We start from the raw sequence: 20,568 nt of genomic DNA, 5'->3' as shown, positions 1-20,568 counted from the left end.
GTTCCACCACCCACACTTACCAACTGAAATCACGACTCATCGATAAGACCACGGTTTTCCAGTCGCCTATGGTCCAACTTAGACGGTCACGAGCCCAGAAGAGGCACAGCAGGCGACGTCGTGCTGTTAGCAAAGGGATTCGCGTCGGTCGTCTGCTGCCGTAGCCCATTAACGCCCAGTTTCTCCATACTGTCCTAACGGATACGTTCGTCGTACGTCCCACATTGATTTCTGTGGTTATTTCACGCAGTGTTGCTTGTCTGTTAGCACTGACAAGTGTCCGTAAACGCCGCTGCTCGCTATCGTTATTTGAAAGCCGTAGGCTGCTGTGTTGTCCATGGTGAGAGGTAATGCTTGAAATTTCGTATTCTCGGCACAGTCTTGGCACTCTAGATTCCCTAATGATTTCCGAAATGCAATATTCGATGCGTTTGGCACCTACTACCATTGCACGTTCAAAGTTAATTAATTCCCGTCTTGCAGCCATAATCACTTGGAAAACTTATTCCATAAATCACATGAGTACAAATGATAGCTCCGCCGATGCATTACCCTTCTATACCTTGAGTATGCCATATCTGTATATGTGTCTATCTCTAACCCATGACTGTTATCACCTCAGCGTATTACACAAGGATACATAGCTTGTTTCCTTACTCTGTTGTCCAGAGTTCCACGAAATATAAAAATCTATTAGATTTGGTGTAGGGATTGCGTGACACGCTATCTGAAAGCACAAATATATAAATTTCATGACATTCTCAATGACGTTGTTGGCTATAATTCAAATAGTGCGCCCGTGATAAATATTTCCATAAGTATTATTAGCCTCTTATTAAGTATTGCAGCAACTATGTTCTATGAATAGTACAGTAAGTTGACATTCCTGAAGTTGGAAAGTTATTTTGCTTTACTTATCTTACAAACTGCACATATAATAGTTTCATTTCAGTTATCAGTATTTTGGCAATTAGAATATTGCATATCCAGATTCTTTGGTGATGCCCATGCATATATAATCATTTCCGTGTATTTCTCTGTTCATAGATTCATTAATTATTTAGTGACTGGTCAATACTGTTGGTTGCTGGAGGCATTAGCGGAGATTTCTCTTCACGGATCACACGAAACTTTAAAAAGAAAAAAAAATTATCTATTATGTTTCTTCATATAGATGAATTTGCACATCTTCAAGATAATGCGGCGTCTTTCTAGTATCAGAGTAGAAGAATTTGTTCTACGAAGCACAGCAGTGTCGTGATGAGGTGGCGTCCTTCTCACATAGGAAGCGTACTTCTCAGGCTTCTACGTTTTAGCTTGGGGTGCTGTACCTGCAACAGGAGTGGAAACGGAATGCTCAGTCGTGCAAACATGAACTGCTTCATAACTGAACCGAAAGGAAATGAACACATTTATTTTTATTTAAGACAAAGTAAATTCCCGAGGAATATTCTATTTTACGTTGGTGTTACACTAAGCAAGGGCAAAACGTTCTCGTTATGTATTGCTAGATGCAATAATGTGACCCCTCATAAATTAACATCAAGGTCCATGTAATAGAGCATAGCTTGAAAATTTCGAAGGATTGGTTTCTGTGGACTCTCACTCGTTGCAGCTGCTTTCTCGCGAAGACACTGTTGCTATTCCTTAAGCGACGTCACGGAAGAGAATAGTTGGTAAATTTCTTTGCAGAACCAACCACAATGCTTCTCACGAGGGTTCAGTTACGACATTTACATGTTTATCAGATCAGCTTCAGATACATCCAGCAACTTTAGACGGACATTATCCTTTGGATGCCAACGGCATTGCCGCAGTTGTAACACCGGTTCCCCAAGATAAGCTCTGTCGGACTGGGCTAGCACTTGAGTGGGTGACTATCCGGTTTGCGGAGCGCTGTTGGCAAGCGTGGTGTATTCAGCCCTTGTGAGGCAAACTTAGGAGGTACATGAATGAGAAGTAGCGTCTCTAGTCTTGTAAACCGACATACGGCCGGGAGAGCAGGCTGCTGACCACATGCCCCACCATACCCGCATCCAGTGACGCCTGTGGTCTGAGGGTGACACGGCGGCCTGTCAGTACCATTGGGTCTTCATGGCCTATTCGAGGGGAGTTTAGTTTAATTTATTATCCCTTGGATGGCTATATTTTACGCACTATTCGCTGAAACAATCATCTAAACGCTCCTGCATACTTTAGCTGTGCTCTTTCACTCCATTACGGCCATGACTCAAACTGTAAAGGATGATAGCTGATGTGTCGGCAGCGGGGCCAACACCTTGTAGATCGAAGTGGCTGAAAGTGCACGCTAAACTAACGCAGACGGGCGTGAAGTACTGGAACATGAGACTTATTAATGAATAAGAAGAAAAGTACGTAGCTGGAATAATATACTTAACTTTATTCTCTTGTTGGAATACATCTCTTGAATAGTAGTAAGCTATAAGCACTGATACAAATGGCGCCTTGCTAGGTAGTAGCTATGGAATAAGCTGAAGGCTATTCTATCAGTCTCTCGGCAAATGAGAGGAAGACTTGGTAGGTCTGGTCGCAAGCTATGTCGTCCGTACAACTGGGGCGAGGTCTAGTCCGTGTCTTGTGACCTGCCATGTGGTGGCGCTAGGATTGCGATTACACAGTGGCGACACGCGGGTCCGACATGTACTACAGGACCGCGGCCGATTTAAGTTACCACCTAGCAAGTGTGGTGTCTAGCGGTGACACCACAATAGCCATACCATAAGATAATCGGACGGGTGTGTCCGGAGGTATGCAAGTGAAGGAATCCCTGATTTATACCGTACCTATCAAGGGAACCTCCCCATCGCACCACCCTCAGATTTAGTTATAAGTTGGCACAATGGATAGGCCTTGAAAATCTGGACACAGATCAATCGAGAAAACAGGAAGAAATTATGTGGAACTATGAAAAAAATAAACAAAATATACAAATTGAGTAGTACATGTGCAAGATATGCAACATCAAGGATAATGTGCGTACAGTAGCGCCGTGGTCCCGTGGTTGGCGCGAGGAACTGCGGAACAAGAGGTCCTTTGTTCAAGTCTTTCCTGGAGTGAAAAGTTAAATTTTTTATTTTCAGACAATTATGTTCAGGCACTCACACATAATCAACTTCGCTCTCCAAAATTCCAGGACATGTTCAGATTTGCTTGGACATATGCAGGATTTGACGGTCTACACACGGAAAAATTGAAAACGTTAAAACCTATCTTTTGACAGAGCACAGGGAAAACTGTGCGACTGTGAAACTGTTGCATTCATTTGTTCCAGTTTATGTGACAAACTCTTATGTTTTAATCACTTTTTTGGGAGTGATTGTCACATCCACAAGAAAACCTAAATCGGGCAAGGCAGAAGAATCTTTTTACCCATTCGCCAGGTGTACAAGTTAGGTGGCTCGACAACATATTCCTGTCATGTGACGCATATGCCGTCACCAGTGTCGTACAGGATATATCAGACTTGTTTTTCCTGTGGCGAAATCGGTTGGCCTACGACCTTGCGATCAAATGTTTTCGGTTCCCATTGGAGAGGCACGTCGTTTCGTCTACTAATTGCACGGTTTTGCGGTGCGGTCGCAAAACACAGACCCTAAAGTTATTACAGTGAACAGAGACGTCAATGAACGAAATGACAGATCATAAGTTTGCGAAAATAAAAAAAGTAAACTTTTCACTCGAGGACAGACTTGAACCAAGGACCTCTAGCTCCGCTGCTGCTCACGCTAACGACGGGACCACGGCGCTCCTAGGTTTACATTATCATTAATGTTGCATATCTTGAGCATGGACTACTCAATTTGTATATTTTCCTTATTTTTTTCGTAGTTCCACACAACTTCTTCCTGTTTTCTCGATTGATCTGTGTTCAGTTTATCAAGGCCTATCCACTGTGCCAACTTATAACTAAATCTGAGGGGCGTTCGATGGGGAGGTTCCCTTCTAAGGAAAGTCTCAGGTGCACTGTTCATAACGAAGTACCAAGAGCAAAGTTAACTTCCATATGGACACTGACATGGGTTTGGAAAATATGGATCATCTCAAATCCAACCATTGATCTAAACGAACGATATGCTACTTTCCACATTTTAAGGTCATTAGGTGGAAATCGTGCATCTAGATTTTAGAAAACCTGTTGATTCAATACCATTAGTGTGCATGCTCTAGGAAATATATTCGTGTGGAGCATTTCACGATTCTGGGGACCGGATGGAAAATTTAGTAACAGTATAAGTGGAAACCGTAAAACTAAATGTAGACTACAGAAGGAATATCAGGTGTTACCCAGTAAATGCAACGAGATCATCGTTATTCAAACTCGACGACAGAGATTTATTTGTATTATTTGCAATCTCAGACCATTGTTATCTATGGACTTCCGTCTGACAGTATTTATGCTGCCATCTGATAATCTTGTAAAATGTCTATGTGGTACGAAAACTGGAAAGTTGCCCATAATGTAGATGAGTAAAGTGCTGTACTTCACGAAAAGTAAATTTATAGCAGCCGCTAACTAGATAATTAATCACAATGTCTGCGATTTACAAAGCATAGCAATACGAAATGTAACGATCAGGCAACTGTTTCCGATAGAACACATAGAGGTCTACGACATTTAAAGAAAAACTGAGTTCTTCTCTTAGAAACAAATAGTTTAAAAACAATGGCATGACCCTTATTTGAATACTAATGAAATGCAAGGCTCGATTTCAGGTCGGAACACCAAGTGGATAAAGGCATGTACAAAGGAGGGCGCGAATAATTACAGGGTTAGTGCAGCAGAATATTGTGCGGAAAATTCTCGAAGATAGACGCCGTATTTCGCTAGAAAAGTGCATTGAAATCGTCAAAATATGGGTGCCAGATTGAACATTACGAACATTCTTAGGCCCACTTATGAAAATATCACATACCGATAAAACTGGAGTAATAATTGTTTGTACTGAGGAGTCGTCCTTTTCAAACTCCAGCCGTGAGTGGAACAGGAAGAAGTCTTCATATATATGACTCAGTACAGGTACCGACTACGATACAATGAGCAATGACAGCAAAGAACAGACCCAGATATACACACATAAGAAGTTATGCATCATCTCGGTTCCGAGAGTTCCGGAAGCTGTACAAATTAGAGAAGGCTAGGGGGAGGCTACAAACCCGATCCCCTTCCTTTATAGCTGAGGCATCTGTTTCACGTCTTTCGACTCTGACAGTGCTAATTAAATAACCTTTAAGACCACGTTTTCTGTCCCTGTTGCCTTTAAAATTTCAAAGAGTTGGTGGAGTATAGTCGACGTTGTCTAAGGCTTGCTCTGATTCTACAAATGCTATAAACGTGTGTTTGTCACCATTCAAACTGTCATTTAAGAGAAGTCATTTAAGAGAAGTCGTGGGTTAGTATCGTCTTATGTGTTCCAGTATTTCTCCAGAACCCAACGTGATGCCCCACAATGTTTATATGTACGTAGTTTGTGTCAGTATTTTGAAAACATGACTTACTAAACTGAGGATTGGCAGGACTTGTAAATGTGAGCACCCCCTATTTGTGAAACTGAAATAACTACATTCTTTCTGAAGATTGTGGGCTTTACACCTATCACCTACATCTTGCATATCTGGTGCAGTAATTTTTCCATCGCTGGGTCTCCGAAGAATCTCAGTATTTCTGAGGGAATGACGGCTATTCCAAGGGTCTTGTTCTCACTTACGCTATCGATTGCTCTGTGAGATTCCTCTGGAAGTATTATATCTCTCATCTCTTCTTCTCCCACCTGCTGGTCTCATTCTACAAAATTTCCTCTAGTTGGTTCCCCTTATATAGCCCCTTTTATATATTACTTCTGCCTTTCAGCTTTCCCTTATTTGCCTGTCATCTAGCTCTTGATATTCATAACACTACTTTTCTCCAGAGGTCTATTTACTAATCCTTTAGGTGGATATGTCTTTTCCACACTTATGTATACTTCTACAACATCGTATTTAGCCTTTTTAGCCATTGCCGCTTAGCCACTTTGCACTATCTCTCAGTTTCATTTTTGACATCTGTGTTCCTTCTTGCGTGTTTCATTTTCACAATTTTTATATTGTCTCATTTCGTATCTCCTTCGTTACCCAGGGATTTCTACGAGGACTTCATTTTTTACCTAGGTGCTCCTGTGGTGCCTACGCTATCTCACCTCGCATTATTATTCTGTTGTATATTATTTCTCTGCTGAAGTCCAACGTGGCCTAATATCGACTCTGAAACTCTCAACAACGACTGCTGATTCCAATTCACCCATGTTCCACCTCAGTAACACAGTAATGTACTAACTTGGTCCCCAGTTCAAGCAGCAAGCAGTAATCGAAAGCAAATATGGCGGTGGGGAGAAATTCAAAACCATTCGGAAACTATTTAAGAAAAAGCCCTCCAAGATGGTGAATTCAGCCCAGTTGTCTTAAGTAAAAAGGACAGGAAATTTTTTAAAGTCCAAGATGGTGCAACTAGCTCATTTTTGCTAGTGGCAGTTATGATATCCTGTTCAAAAGTATTTCAACAATCTAGAATTTGCACAGTGCGCAAAATTATTCTAGCGACCTGTATTTTAATCGAAAATTCGTAAAGTTATTGACGATTCTGATATAAGTTACAGTATTTGTGTGGGGAAGATTTCTGTGTTATTTATTTAAATTACGTCTGATACTCACTGATCCAACTGTCAGCTGCGTTCCTCAACAAGCAAAGTTATGCCACACTCGTTGTAAGGTGCAAAAGACATTAAAATGAAATATTTACAGATCTAAAAGGTCTGCATTATTTATCGAAATTTTACATTCTGCTTCTGCTACATTTTCTGCATTAGTTTTTTACAACTGCAGAGAACTCGTCTTAGATACCATAATATAGCTATTAACATAATTGAATTTGCAACTGATGACTAAATTTTATCCTCAAAAAGTTATACGATTGTCAGGTGTTATAATTTTATTTTCATATCTAAAATAAAATGTCTGCCAAAAATACATAAGTATACTGCTGTATGTACAGTATATATATATATATATATTGATGTAGCTCACAGTATTCACATGACTGTATTATTGATCAGTTAAACATAATTACACACAAAATGATAATTATATGAAAACATTGAAGTTATCTGTGTTTCTATAAAACATATCTTCAGCTACAAAGAGAGAAGAATGTTATGTAACTTGCACTTGACGCCTTACCATGTCTTTGGACCCGCAAATTAAGCGCCTCAATGGTATTTCCGTACCAAAATTATCTGTATTGTTGATGTTGAAACAATTATTAGCTATAATAATGCTTCAACTACTAGAAGAGAGCATTTATTGTTTAAATAACACTTAGACCTGAAACATGACTGTGGATTAAGAGCCTCCAATGCCATTTACGTGTCAAATTATTATATGACAGTTTGAAACTCATGTGGCTACAATACATTCTGCAGTAACAATTGACACTTTATCTTCGTCTTAAATTTTCTATAAAACCCATATTAGCTAAAAATAAGATGACAGCTACTATAAGAGTGAACTTGTTGTATAACTTATACTTAAAGACTAGTACATAATTATCACTCTCAAATGAAGTGTGTAGTGATATTTTCAAATCTGAACTATTGTATAATAGCACAGACAACATGTAGCTAAACATAGAGTAGTGTAGTAATATGTAGCTGACAGTGCATCTAAAGCCAAAATGAAGCTAAGAACAAAAGTGAACATGGCAAAGCATCTTCTCACAGATGAAGAAGATAATGCACAAAGAAAACATACTTAAGATTATTAATAGGAAATATACTTTTTTTATTAATGGCGGAAGTGCACATATATTTATCAGTTAATATGATTATTTTCTTAGTATGAAAGTACAGCAGTAATATATTCCAAGCAAGTGTGGCAATACTGAAGTAGCTTAATTGTTATATAAGATTTTTAAGAACTATGCCTGGCACATACATTGACAGCACTGATATAACTTTCAGATTAAGCTGTAGCTACTAACGAGTTTAGCGAGATAATTGTATCACAGTTTAAAACTAATAATTGTTTGTTATACTTCTCAAAACATTTGCTTAACTTTGGTTAAACTGATATCACAACACTCAGCCTGACGTGGTAGAGCATTACCTTCATCTTTCAGTACAACATGTTGACCATATTTTGCTGATAATGCTAACTTCTCCTACAGCTCAGCATTACTGAAAAATTGTAAAAATGATAGGTAACATCATTTACTTCAATGAACCACCAATTACATATCATCAGATTTAAATGACAACGTTCTGTGTATTTTAGATGTGAAGAAACCATTTCAAAACTAGACAAGCATCATAGCACAATTTGGATGAGGAAACATTAAATTTGAGGCTTCATTGTGCCTTATACCATAAGTAGAGCTAAGAAATGGAATCAATTACATTCTTTCACTAACTTTCAGTAATTCAGAAGGCCTATTTCTTTGTGTGCTTGCGTGATGAGATTAGTATTTGAGCCATGATGTGGTATCTGCAGTTATAAGTTTTGAAAGACTAGTCTCACTATGTTACCTAAATTAGGCCGTGCATTAAGTTTATCAGCCTGATTACAATGTTATTTTTAAGCGAAATGTGTTTATAAATGAAAATAGATTTGGGACACTCGTTTCATTTCAGCCTTCAGAATCATTTCCTAGGAATAAGTTCCGAGTGATATGTGTTTCTTTGTGTGTGTGTGTGTGTGTGTGTGTGTGTGTGTGTGTGTGTGTGTGTGTTTTGTTGATGTATTTTAGATGCAGAAATTCTGCCATTTATGTATTTTGTGAACTTTTTTGGCTAAATAGTCATGAACGTGAAGTAAGAAATTCATATCGTTCAGATACTTTTGACAACAACGAGGATGGGTGCTCTGGGGCTATATTGTGATTTCACTTTAACACGTGCCTGTAATTCACTATTTTACTTTGCCACTATACTGCCATTGTTGGGGAGGGGATGGGATGGGATCTACTGGCGTTTCACATAGTGATGATGTCATTGACATAGGTCGTATGTCACTGGTAATAGTGAAGGCATCACTGATACAGATGGGGAGGACTGTGATGTTACATGTGGGACAATGACTTGCTCACATGACATGTGAAGGGCAAACAAAGTTGTCTGCATTCCGTATACATATAGTTATAAATGTTCGTTACACGATGATGTATGATTAAATTGCTCTATCAGCAGGGAAGGAAACCATGTCATCAGGAAGTAAGTTAGAGAACTACATTTAACATTGTCGATCGAAGAACAGAAACTAGTGACAATCCATGCGACTTTCTGGCGTTTATAGATTATACATAAGACGCAATTAAGAGATTAACTACACAATCATTAAGATATAAACTAACTGATCGTACATTATACGACAGATGCTTTAATTTTGTTAAATTATACGAAAAACCTTTGTGCCACTCTGTTGGAGGCTACAGCAACCACAAGGTATATGACTTCCATTGATTTTATCAGTTTAGCCATCACTTACTGCAACAAATATAGTGGACCTGAGAGGTTTAAAGAAATCCTAGCTGAGTATTCAACAGAACTGATTTGTTATTCCATGTTTGACGAAGTCGAAGATCCACAGTAAGCTGATCGTTCTGCAAATTTGGGTTATGTACAGTTTCTCTTTGCTTTGCGTACAGTACTATATCTCTGTACGTTAGTCAGTTTTGTCAATTTTTTTATGTCGAGTAGTTGTCTCCTGTTCGAATTGTGGACAATAATGCAGACACTTTATTCGAATGCATACTGACTAATTTCCTTTTATTTCTGGGACCATAAAAGTATGACTCCCCAAGGTGTCATCGTCCACTTCTTATTTCTTTGCAAGCAACTTAGTCTTTTGAAATTTTTGGGATGCTTATTATTTCAGTTTTCTTCGAATGCATTACTATATCTGTATCCTTATCCATTCAACACTGCCAGCTCTTCATCTGCTGTTCACACAGCAGATTTGGTTCAAATGCATGCTAACTGACTTAGTTGTTTCCTTGTCTATGGAAGTATGGCTCCTCCTTATCCAGTTTTCATTTGGCTTGATGTGCAGCTTTTCCATAGAATTCTAGCATAAGCATGATCGGACTGCCATTGATATCTAGTTATTAGAGTTTTTTTTCTACTGACGCAAAGATGAAGAGTTCAATGCGTGACAATAGCCTCATCATTTCTAACGACATGGATGTAGAAGTACACTTGACAGCAAAAAAAGGGGGCCACTCCTGTATTTCAATGTGTAGGCGGCACCTGACTGTATGCAACCAACATACTTGTAGCATTTTTTTTCCTAAATTTGTCATTATTTCGCAGCTTCAAACATGGCTGCATTCAGTACACTGGAGGTACGAATTAAAATTAATGACAATGAATGAAAAACGCCCTCAGTCACTACATCCATTAGAACTAAAAGCTGCTGAAGAGTAAGTTGAAAGTATTGTAAACAAAATTCAAACTGAAATCATACACAGGCACCAAGAGAAATTAGAAGCCATGCTACTAAAACTGCATCAGCAACAGGACAGCTAAACATCCAACAAAACACAGTTTTATGAAAGTGTCATTAACTATACTGACATCACCTTCAGTGGAAAAGAAAAACATCTACTCAAGAAAGGGCTAAAACACAATGCAAAACCTGGATTAAGTAACAATTAACTAAAAATCCTCATCATACACACTAAAAAGCAGCTGATTTACTTTACCTAAATAACACTGAGGGGACTGTCCTAGCACTCAACATAAATAAAACTGTACAGAAGATCATAAGTAACCATAATGGGAAGCCCAAAGCCGTCTATCGAGAGAGAAAGCTAGTAAACAGCACAAACATGAAACTCAATACTAACAGTCCCATGGTACTGAAAGCTGACAAAAGCAGTTGTATAATAATTATGATCAAAGATGAATACATCACTAAAACACTGACTTTCTTTTCTGAAAACAACATTACAGAGCTGAAACAAGATCCAGCTATAAAATTACAAAAAAGAAACATAAAAATGGTTAATAAATGAAATTTACTCTTCACAGAAAAACAAGCAAAAACATGCATATTAAGGAATCCCACAGCTCCAAGACTGAGACCTCTACCCAAGACCCATAAACCCCAAGTCCCATTGAGGCCTATTGTTAATTCTAAAAATACACCTGCCTCCAAAGTCCCCCAATTACAGAACGAAATTCTGAAGCAGTACTATATGTTTGAGAAATGGTACTCGGTTAAGAATGCAAATGAATTGGCAACTAAAGTTAAAGATATAAATATTCCTTCAGGTGCCAGGTTTACCTCTTTTGATGAAACTATCCTCTTTACAAATGTACCAACTGAAGAAATAATAGACATAATCTTTGAAAACTTAATAAAAGACAAAAAATTGTCAATTGGAGAAACATCAGAAGTCTAGAACATGTTGCAGCTAATACTGTCTCACAATTACTTTACATTTAATGGGGAAGTTTACAGATAGAATGAAGGTCTTGCCGTGGGTAGTAGCGTATAAAGTTTTCTGGCAGATATATTTCTTAGTCATCTGGAAAGTAAGTTCTTCAATGAAGACAACAGCCTCAAAACCAAGATAATATATTACTGGAGACATGTTGATGATACCTTGCTGCTATTCCACGGAATAAGAGGTGAGATCGAAGAACTACTTGCAGTATTCAGTTCTTTCCACAAAAACGTAAAATTCACAATATAACATGAGGACAACAAAAGCACAAATTTCCTAGATTAAAATCACCAACCATCAACAAAAAATAAGTTCAGCATACACAGAAACGCACATATACAAACAGTGGACAACTGGTCATGCCATTCCACCACACTGAGAAATTCTGTATTTAGGTCCATGCTACACAGAGTACACTTCCTTGACTTGGAAGAAAACACGCTCAAGAAAGAAACAGATACGACAAAGAGCAAGCAATGTGTACCCAGCAAAACAAAAGACAGACAAATACACAAGGGTAAGACAAAGAAATGCCACACTGTGAAAGAAGAACAAATATTAGTCAGTATCCCATACCTGTGTCCCATACCACAAAAAATTGCGAACCTTTCCTTTAAAACAATTAGTGTAACAAATTTCATTGTCAACTAATAATAAGCTAGGGCACTTACTCGTACGTAACATGAAATCAAATACGCAAAAATACAACAACAGTAGAATGTACAAAATATCATGCCCCAGCTGTCCTGCCTACTACGTAGGGAAAACAGGCAGAAAACTCAAAACCCATTTTCAAGAACACGCAAATGCTTTCAGGCTCAATCACTTGAAAAAAAATCAGTCATTGCACAACATTTATTGGAAACGAAACATGTCATCAACAATCTAGAAAACAATTTGGTAGTGTTACATGATGAAGCCTGTTTGAACAACTAGAGTATAACTCCACAAAATAAAAATAAAAAGAAACAGAATATATGGTAAATGAAAAAACAGATTTCGCAACCCACAGCTATTTCAATAATTTTAAAGAACTATTCTAATGTTATTTCCTGCCTATGTCAACTGTTTCCTGCATATGTCAGTTGTTTAATAGTTACATCTTCATCATTACAACTAAATTGATTTTTGACTACACCATGTACAAAAATATCTGTAAAAGTTGTGACTGAAGGCGTCTTTCAGTTCATACCTCCACCATAGCATAGCACTATTGCAGATCCTCTAAACGCCAAAACCCTCTGCAGTACGGTCGTCTGACAACATAAAAACAGTGGGTTCCACAAGAGACTGCAAGAAAATTCTGCTCTGAATGGCAGATGTAAACAAATACCATCGTCAAACAAATAGTAGGGAACACGTTATTGGAGATGAGACAGTCCTTAACGTTTATAAATTTATATTACAATACGTGATACTGCGAAGAGGCGTAAAATACTGAAGTTTTCACCAGTGGCAGTTTACTGTGATGAATGTCCGAACCGGGCAATAGATGAGGATACTCTTATTACTGCACCAGGAACCCCATAAGGCTTATATTGCCCCTGAGAAGTAACCACGAAAGGTATGTAATAATCTGCAAGACACACGTGTGAAACGCCATGAAGTAAAGTTGTGGTGACGGCCTGGAAGTAGAACACAGAAAAAAAATATCAAATATGTTCACCAATAGCATGATATTGGAACTGGAAATGACGTTATGAATGATTTTATCCTGGCAAGAATTGGAGCACAGCACTTTTCACTGTTGTCTTACATCTACAAATGGACATGAAATATGTATTTTATCTTCACCAGTAGCGAGATGTGCACCTGTCTGGCTAGAGGTAATGCAACAAATAGTTCTGTGCTGTCTGGGACTCAGATACCACGCATTTCGTTATTGTTAACCCACAGGAAGAGGCGTCAACTATCAAATTCCCTTTCACTAGTAGTTACAATGGCGCCATTCGTAGGGACGTGGAGGAGTTTGGCATTGAGAGCAAAGATTGAAATGATGGGATAGTATCTTCTCGAATGGTTCAAAACCAGATAAAAATTGGAATCTGAGCTCGAATCCCATTACAGTGTCAACATTTTCAACATCTCAAGCTCACTTAAAATAAGAAATGAACGTTGTATGACCTTACATGACGATTGGTTTGTGAACTGAAATAACATTATTAGTGCAAGAAATCTTACTAGAGGCATAGTCTCTGCAAGCAGCAACTTCCACCTCTGTGAGCCAAAATTAATCCAAGTCTGTTCCTGTCAGGAGCGAATGAACTTGTCTAAGTTAGTTAGTTAAGTGTTCCACTGATCAGTCTCAATGTAGCCATCATGAGGTGGAATGTGTGAAGTGCATAAGAAATGCACACATGTATCAAGGCTTTTTTAAGCTTAAAATTTGTATTACCTACCCCATTGCCTTAAATGGCACAGAATGCATATATTATACCTATCGATCTATTCATTCATATTCAGGAATTCATCTATGCTATAGAAGGAGTTGCCAAGGAGATATAATTTCAGTTTATTTTTGAAAATATTACTGTTGTCTGTCAGGCATTTTATTTCATCTGGTAATTTATCGAAAAGTTTTACTGCTGCTTAATTTACCCCTTACTGTGCCAAAGATAGGTTAAGTAAAGTATAGTGAAAATCTTTCTTTCTTCTGGTATTATAATCATGAATATTACTGTTGTTTTTTAACTGGTCCATGTTGCAGAGAAGAAATGTATTACTGAGTAAATGTGTTGTGAGGCTGTTGTAAGAATTCCTACCCCTTTAAACAGATGCCTACAAGATGTGCAACTATGAGCCCCACACATTACACTATCCATTTTCTTTTGAGCAGTGAATACTTTTTGCCTTAATGCTGGGTAACCTAAAAATATTATTTCGTATGACATCAGATACGAAAGTATGCAAAGAATGTTTGCTTACTAATTTTTATTTCCTCAAAAGTTGCAATTATTCTGACTGCAAAAGTTGCTGAACTTAGTCACATTAAGAAATATGAAATATTCATTTTACATTTAAGATTCTTATCTCTACATACACCCAAAAACTTATTATGCTCCAACTCTTCTGTGTATGGCTTAGCTGTTTCCTTTGAACTAGTCTCACCAATTTTTTCCCCTACACTTAAGGAATGGTTGTTAAATACATTAGCTACTTGTGTACTGTTGATTAAGATGGTCTCATTCTAATTGTAATACTACCTACCCCAGTGGTTATTTATCCTGTTTCCCCTCAAACAACATTCCATACTGTTAACTTCATCTGTAACACACATATTTCTTGATTTACTGACTACTTTTCTCAATATGTTACAATAATTTTCATAGTGTAAAATTACTTCTAGGTCTTTACTAATTCTTGCTGTCCCATACAGATTTCTTTTTCTTTCTGAAGACAGTTTAACACCTTTAGTAATCCAAAATTTCTTTGTAAACTCTTTGGTGTTATATTTAGTTTCTTTTTTGGAAACAATTTTCAAAAACTGTTATAAATTTATCAAGAAATATGTTGCATGTATTATTAAGCTTTGGCTCACTGTATATATCTCAGCAGTTAATATTTCTTAAGCTTTCTCTTAAGTGCTGTATAGATGCTGGGTTGAGGAACCTTACACTTTTACTTAAGCTTTCTGAACTGTACATGCTGCTTTGTTTTTTAGGTTTGTTAATTGGGCATTGAGGTCTGATAATCCATTTATCGCAGCGAAAGCGTGTGTTAGTATTATATCCTCTTGCTGAAGAAATACATTATTTATTGGAATGCTACTGTCTTGAGCTATACTTGTAGGGAAATTGATTACTTATTCTAAGTTATATGTCATTAATAATATGTCTGGTTCACTTTTCCCGTCAGAATTGCTTAGAAAATTTACATTGAAATCACTACAGATTAATAATCCCTTCTTGTGTCTTAAGACAGGATAATACGGAATAAAAATTTTTTATGAATTTCTCCCAAACTCCTAATGGGGACCTGTACACTGTTGCTAATATAAAAACTACAACATCTAGCCGTAGTTCACATGCACAAACTTCAAAGTGCTAATCGACAGAAAATTTCCTGACTTCTATAGTTTTGTATTTATACCCCTGTTTTGTGTAAATGGAACTCCTCCTTTACCAGTGTTAGATCTGCAAGGTTAAGATGCTAAATTATACTAATTTTTAGTGACACTTTCCCCACAGTTACATAGTGTTTATACAGATGAAGTATATCAGTCTCATTATTAATTTTGAGATCATCGAAACACACTAAAAGTCCATATATTTTTTCCCTTGATATTTTGATGAAGTAAATTGATGCTACCCTATTCTTTGTCCCTATTTACTGTACATGAAGCTCGTTTTATTTTATTTTTCTTGATTGTTGTCTGACTGGACTTTGGCTTTAACCTAAACTCCAGACAGACAACCATCAAGATAAGTGTTGTAATGTTGATTTGGAACCATGCCACAGTCCTAAGCTCTTTCCCTGGCGTTACTGGAGGTGAAGAGCGTATGTTTGTGGCTGTTAAATACTAGTAACTTCGGTGGGATTCGAACCCACACCTCAGATATGAGAAGCTAGCCTGAGTCCTATCGGACACAGAATTTCAGATGTCTTAGTGTCATGTTTTTGTCATAATGGAATACGCAGCACATGGTACGAGAAGAATTAATTTCCCCTTGAGCTTTTGTTGTCAATAACTTATTCGTGGTCTGGTAGTCAAGGTCATGCAGGGCGAATGCAGAACCGTGATATCTGACCAATCGTTTTCCTTTCTTTTTAAGCTGTATTCGGTCTGTCTGCCAAGGGCATTAGCCTGACGGAAGGTCAGTGAGAGTTCCATTCATTTTCTAAGCAGCCAGTAATAGAAAAATCTTGCGGAAACACGTTTGTGAAAGGCCTCTTAGTTGTTTGTCATGAAAAGACCCATTTCAGCGCCATCAGCCAGTGGTCGCTTGATACAGACCAGCGTCCACGCGAATTATCGCGACGCATTGGGCATAGAGCCTGTTATCTCGAGCGGACTTTTCTGCGCTTGAATTAGTGAGTATGACATTATTGTCTCATGTGATGAAATGCTATGTTTCAGCTTGCTTCATGGCGATTTTGTATGGCATGTTGCTTTAAGCGAGTTTAACTACGGTCTTTTGTTCAAGTTTGTAGTATAGATTGTGCTATGATAGGTAGAATGCGCCCTGTATGGAGTGAGCGGTTTCGACGAACTCAAGTTGTATCGTTTGAACTACAATCTTCTTGAGCTAAATTGATAACCATTCAGGAAATAAATTTCTGAGATTTACTACTATGATCAATGACAATGTATCCGATATTAGGCAAGTTTGACGACCAATTAACCTTGGGTGATACTTGCCTTCAGGAGGCACATTGGGGTTAAAAGAAAGGAAGGATACGGTACATCATCTCGTCAAAAACGAGATTAGACGCGAAGCAGTAATCGAGCTGGGAAGGACGGGAAGAAAGTTGGCTGTGCCCTGTCGAACGATTGCTCCTCAGATTTGTTGTAATAGATATAAGGAGGTCATTGTAAACTTAAATCAGTGAGGCCTGATGGCGATTTGAAGTACCATATGGTAATTTCGTAAGGACAATATAGTGGGTAAACCACAACAAACATTATCTCAAATGATTCTCTGTATACGTCCGTAAAATGAATTGTTCTTATACATCAGGTGGCACAGCTAAGATGTTTTGTGCTATGAACTAAGTTAAACATGAAGTCTTTTGTTATAGTCCAATAGCATTTTTGGACAACAACGTAAATACTTCAATGTAGGGTAGTTGCTGAATGAAACACAGTTAACACAGTTTTCAGTGATACTATTTCATCGACATATTCGTGTGTTTTCAGTTGCAGTTCCTCAGTATTTTCTGTATCTTATCTCTATATCTACTGTTTACTGAAAGCAGCAAGACGCCTTATCATGACACCATTTCTAAAGATGTTTTTCTCAGTTCGGTATAGCCGTTTGTAGCTCGTCTACAACATACTTTCCTGTCCTCTTTATGCGTATTCCTGCGTGGCATCGGGTCCCTACAACGCAGAACTGACCGAAGACATAGAAAAAGTTCACAGAAGGGCACACTGTTTTGTATCATCAGGGAATAGGGGAGATTGTGTCACGGATGTAGTAAACGAATGAAAGTCATTGAAACGTAGGCGTTTCACACTGAGGCGAGGTGTTTTCACTAAATCCAATGGCCAACCTCCTCCGCTGAAAGCCACGATAATTTCATTACCACAACATACAAAGGAGACCTCAACGCTGTGATAAGAGACGTCAGTGCTTGCACTGTAAAGTTCAGTTGTTCATTATTCGCATGCACTTTTTGAGGGCAGAATGGTAGAGAAATAATGTTATATTGTTTCAGGGACCTCCTGCGAAGCACTTAACTGTGAATTGCAGAGTATTCATGCAGATACAGTCAAGCGAGGGGTAACAGGAAAGGGGGAGGGAACTAGCAATGCGGAGGAGAACAGAAGAGCAATATAAAAGTGGGTACAGTTTTCAAAGTATTCGTTACTTAGAGGTATGCAAAAGCTCGTTTTACCTTAGGACAGAGAGAAAGGGAATGAATGTTGGCAGAACGAAGTATGTATTATAGTTAAGAGGATATTGGTTGTGAGGGGACTGGTAGAGGACAGTAAAGAGAAAAGAAATGAAATGAAATGAAAATGTTTACTTACAATGGAAACCGTTACATATTTTCATAATGTGTTGGGAGAATGGGGTACAACGGCAACTATGGTGATGATGTATGAGAGGCAAGAGAGAGTGAGAGAGAGAATGGAGCCGAAATTAACAATGAATAAATGTAAGACGAAATCGTTTGCATAATTTTTGGAGGATGGAGGGAAAGAGAGACATGTATTTGAAATAACACAAAATATTTTTCAAAACTTCATTTAAACTGATTACTTTGTAAGCACCTAGACTAGCTATAAATGAAATAAAAAGAGAATATTTAACAAACCATGTATTCAAAAGAAACTCATTTCAATTATAAATGCAACTCAAAGAAAAAACGCTCAAATTTTATTTTATATGTGCTAAGTGACCTTCCACTGGATCTCAGTGAGGAAAATAGAAGAAAAAGACGGCATAAAAAAGTTTTAAAGACTCTAATATATTATCAAGAATAGCGCATTATTTTGTACTTCCGTCGTGCGTCTTGACATAGAATCTGTAAAAGCACTCCGTCTTCAGGCCACAAGTGGCCCATCGGGACCATCCGACCGCCGTGTCATTCTGAGTTGTGGATGCAGATAGGAGAGGCGTGTGGTCAGCACGCCGCTCCTCCGGTCGATACAATGGTTTTCTTTGACCGGAGCCGCTACTATTCGGTCGAGTAGCTCCTCAATTGGCATCACGAGTCTGAGTGCACCCCGAAATATGGCAACAGCGCATGGCGGCCTGGATGGTCACCCATCCCAGTGCCGGCCACACCCGACAGCGCTTAACTTCGATGATCTCACGGGAACCGGTGTATCCACTGCGGCAAGGCCGTTGCCCATAGAATTTATAAGCTGTTCGACATAACACACTGAAGCAACAACTTCCTCCCAGGCTTCAAGAAAGCAGCCCCAAAGAGTGTTAACTGTAGTTGGTTGATGTCGTGGCCATTTCTCTGCTAACGCACCAGCGATCTAAGCGCACATATTTTCCTCAGGGTACATGTGGCGGCCAGAATATGCAGAGCTGCTATTAAACAAAAGGCAGACTTGTGAATGAGAGAATGGTCCTCTTGCACTACGAACTTCTCTTCTGCGTACAGCTTTCGCACTGACGTAGCATCACATTTTCTATTTGTGGACATACTTCTCGCTGTCGAGAGTTCCTTCTATCGTTGAGGGCGAGTCCCTTGCGGCTGTAAACAACACTTGGACGGTCGTTATTCGTGCGAAACACATTCAAGCCAGTGAAAATGATGTTTCCCCACGAAACACTCGTTGAGCTCTTGTTTTACAGTGGATCGTCATGCACGCAACCCTGCGTCTCACAGCCTTTTGAGAATCGTGTCGCCACAGCCAGGGAAATTGGTCTCTCGCTGCAACTACGATACATTCAGGAAGGGATTTTCTCTGCTCTTAGACACTAGCTAACTCTCTTCCTGCTGTGAGCTCACTACCGGCCGCTGTGGCCGAGCGGTTCTAGGCGCTTCAGTCTGGAACCACGCGACGGTTACGGTTGAGGTTCGAATTCTGCCTCGGGCACATATGTGTATGATTTCCTTAGATTAGTTAGGTTTAAGTAGTTCTAAGTTCTAGGGGACTGATGACCTCAGATGTTAAGTCCCATAGTGCTCAGAGCCATGTGAGCTCACTCTCTTCCTGAATGGGCCAGAAGCTCTGTCTGTAGTGCCTCTGTCAAGGTAGCTGCTCCGCCACTTTGTTTCAATGGTATGCGGCGCTCAAAACATTCTGCCAGCTTCTCTGATGGAGCATTCAACTTATTCAATAAGAGTGATGACTCTATCTCAAGTTGATCTTTCCCAGTGAGCCATTGCAACAGAGAGCCTCTATATTTCTGCTTGCCCTCTTATACTCATGCCAGGAGAGGAAGTAGACATATTTACGTAGAAAAGAGCGGTAGAGCTTCCTGTCCTATTAGTCTGTCCCATGCAGGAGCAATCTTGGCCCACCAGCGCTCGCTCTTACTCCAGTCTCGTCTCGGCACCAAGCCAGCCAGCCCATCAGTGTTCCAGCCTGGCTGGCCCGTAGCCACGACTTGCAGCCAGCACAGTGCCAGGCCAGAAAGCCATGCTCTCCCCTTGAAAGATCAAACGTTTCGTCTACCCTGCTCAAATCTGTAGTATACCCTAACGCAATTGGAGCTATTTTGTTATAATATGAACAGGCAAATCTAGCTTTTACAGTTCATTCAAGTATTAAACAGAATATAAATAATACACGTATGATAAACGTAACAACCACAAAATATAGCAACTATCTAGCAATAACACGACGCAGGAAACTATTATTCCTTATAAACGCTCTGTATTTGACCTCGACTTAAGAGTTCCACCAAAATAACAAAGCGGATTTTAAAAATAATCGGTTCTGGTGT

The 20,568-nt window shown here is 38.8% G+C and overlaps 1 pseudogene; it reads right to left on the bottom strand.

Annotated features, from left to right (window-relative positions):
- Positions 1 to 18,895: 18,895 nt before the first annotated feature.
- Positions 18,896 to 19,013, bottom strand: LOC126261519 (5S ribosomal RNA; annotated as a pseudogene).
- Positions 19,014 to 20,568: the final 1,555 nt, after the last annotated feature.

Source organism: Schistocerca nitens, chromosome 5 (assembly GCF_023898315.1).
Source record: "Schistocerca nitens isolate TAMUIC-IGC-003100 chromosome 5, iqSchNite1.1, whole genome shotgun sequence".
In the NCBI taxonomy this organism is placed as follows: domain Eukaryota; kingdom Metazoa; phylum Arthropoda; class Insecta; order Orthoptera; family Acrididae; genus Schistocerca; species Schistocerca nitens.
Note: the sequence above shows the minus strand (reverse complement) of the source record. Positions and strands in the feature narration are given on the sequence as shown.